Genomic DNA, 3,189 nt, shown 5'->3' with positions numbered 1-3,189 from the left:
CACATTATCAAGGGAGTTTGCTGTAGGACCTATTTTAGTCCTTTGCCTAGTAGTCATCTCGGTATGGTTTTGGAGGATGTTATAGGGGAATCTGTAAGGAGTTGGCTGCTCTGATGTACATGAGCGTTAAGCCCGATAGATGCACACCCATAGCGATTCGCGGTCACTCGAGGACGCGTGATTTAAGCGGGGGAGTATGTCATCGGCCAGAAGCAGTGACACTCTAATTATGCCATTATTAATGCATTTAATTGGTAAATCGTAACGCTTGATTAGTTATGATGATATAAAATTCTAAGGGAATAAAACCACAAAATAGAGTTTGGTGGTAGTGAGGCTGTAGTTGTAGGTTGTGTTTATGTTAGAGGTGAAATACTTGTGGACGATCTTGGTGGTTACTTTAACTCGAGATAAGGGCCAAAATACCAAGTCGCCTTCTCAAAGTGCCACCTCAGCATCCATACAACCGAACAACCAGGCCTCTGTCTAGATGACCTGGCACCCCTAGGTCTAAAATTCCTGAAGTCAGTTCAGGTTGAAACATCATTGAGTGAAGGTGAATCGGTGTTGACTCCTGGAACTCATTTGAAGAATACGGCGTGATTAGCCGTGAAAACTAGCTTAACTAACTGGAAATTAATTCTAGTATTAGGGTGAAGTTAGCTGTAGATTCCAGTTCGTCTTTTCCCCGAAGTTAGCGGAAGGCGGGCCTAGGAACTATGGTCAAATTGTAAGTATTATTACTTAATAAATGTATAAGTTCTTTTCACACACAGTGTTTAATATTATCCCATTTTGTCATTCCTACATAATAGGACACTGAACAAAGGAGAGAACCACACCACAGAGATACTGGTTGGGTTGAACACAGTGGTACACGAAACAAAAAGAAACAACACTTATACTAATTAAATCACTTGGAGTACATCGACACGAGAAATACAATATCTATTAAATAAGAACCTATGTCTTGAAGAATAATGATATATATGAGTGAAAATATCAGTGATATCGAGATATATGTGAAATAGAGTAATTTAATTCATTTTAAGGTTTCCAGAAATAGTGAATGATGAATCAGAATGATGCCATACTGATCTGAAGTTTTAATGAACAAAAATATTATTGAAACTATCTGAGATAACCTTTGATTAACTTACTAGAGTAAAGTAATAACGAAGATTTATGTTGGGGTAACAATGACCCACATAACAGTACCATTACCGGGAGATCTGGTCTCGCCTCCTTCCTGTTCGGACCCCGCTGCTACACGTAAGGTCACGGCCATCACTATGTATTTTACAGGGAAATGACCAATGATTTATTTTATACCTTAGTGACTGGTGCAAGAAGGGTAAACTTGTAAGCTAGGGTCTAAGACGAAAATAAACAAACAAGCAGCGTATCGTTCATGATTTCCCCCAGCTAATTAGTGATGACAAAGTTCAGCGTAAAGTATTGCTGGACATGAACTATTGAATTTCTGAAATGTGCAAATATACATGAGAATTTATAGTAAATTTACATGGCATTAAATGAACTTGTTTCCTGACGTATGCGAGTGCCGTGACCTGGCCAGGTGGTACTCGCATGTGGTGATTGAAGGTAAAAAGGAAGGTGAACAGATCTCCGAGGGACACTGGCCTAGAATTGTCCCGGTATTGTACGAGAAGTAGCAGTACTGCGTTACTGTTACCTTACAGTTACGCTTCTATTAATCGAGAGAAGTGGAATGAGCAGATCCCTCACTTTATCCTCTATCCCGGTGGTCCTCAACTTTTCCAGTCCTCTTCAAATCCCACATTCTTTAGAAAAGGAACATCTCCACTAAGTAGGATAAGATTAAATTTGTAATAATCATCCTATCTATTATCACCCATACTGCATGACATGTAGAGTCGAGAGTGAGACATCTGTACGGGGGATACATACGCTTGAAGCTTCTAAATGGCTAAAAAAAAGCTATGTTTATTATATCTATTATGTTTACTATGTTTAAAAAAATGAGATTTCTAATCAAGAGAGTTATGATGATTGGTAGAAGAAGGTAATGAAAGAACAGATGAAAATGAGTAACTTACGAGAGCAAATAAATGAAATACAAAAACGGAGAAGAACCAGAGAAATAGGCACACCAAGAGAAAAATGCTGACTATATAATAAGATGATGTGATGACATGATGACGGCAATAATAAAAACAACAATAATAATAACAACTATAATCTTAGTGAACCCGAAGCAAAATACACTGAAAAATATCAGTATGCAATTATAGTGCTGACAACAGAATGGGCAAAGTAAGAAGGGCTATTATCTTAATTATATATTATTACAGAAGCCAAAAAACAGAACGAGAGATTTCAAAACTGATAAAATTTTGATTATAGAATAAAATCCATTAGAGCTAAACGACCAGATGTAATTATCAAAAAACAACAAGAGACATAAATTCACTTCTCGTTTTTGATTGCCAATAGAGAGAGTTAGAGAGAGAGAGAGAGAGAGAGAGAGAGAGAGAGAGAGAGGGAGAGAGAGAGTGAGAGAGAGAGAGAGAGAGAGAGAGAGAGAGAGAGAGAGAGAGAGAAACAAACACATCAAAACACTGAGATTGATCAGTATGAGGAGACAGCGAAGCAGACAAGTAATTAAATGATAAAAAAAAAGCTGTTCAAGAAGGAAAATTGCTGTTAGATTATGAATGTTAGAAAGACTGAACATACACAGTGACTTAAAACGTTGCCATAGGAGAGAGAGAGAGAGAGAGAGAGAGAGAGAGAGAGAGAGAGAGAGAGAGAGAGAGAGAGAGATAGAGAGAAAGAGAGAGAAAGCAAACATACCAAAACACTGAAATTGATCAGTATGAGGAGACAGCGAAGAAGACAAGTAATTAAATGAAAAAAAAAAATGCTATTCAAGAAAGAAAATTGCCGTTAGATTACGAATGTTAGAAAGACAACATACACAGTGAGTGTGACTTAAAACGTTGCCATATCAATATCTCTGAAATTAATGACGCATGCACAGCGACCAATTCTAATCAGTATAACCTTTCGTGCTTAGAATACAGCTAAAGGTAACAGCATTCTCTGTAACCTCTTTATATCAATTACATAAAGGTAAAAGTGCAATAAATTTCATGATACTGGTTAACTTTGATAAGGATAATCATAAGAACAAAGAGACAAGGA

Source organism: Penaeus vannamei, chromosome 10 (genome assembly GCF_042767895.1).
Source record: "Penaeus vannamei isolate JL-2024 chromosome 10, ASM4276789v1, whole genome shotgun sequence".
Taxonomy (NCBI): Eukaryota; Metazoa; Arthropoda; class Malacostraca; order Decapoda; family Penaeidae; genus Penaeus; species Penaeus vannamei.
The sequence above is the reverse complement of the archived record's forward strand: the minus strand, read 5'-3'. Positions refer to the sequence as shown.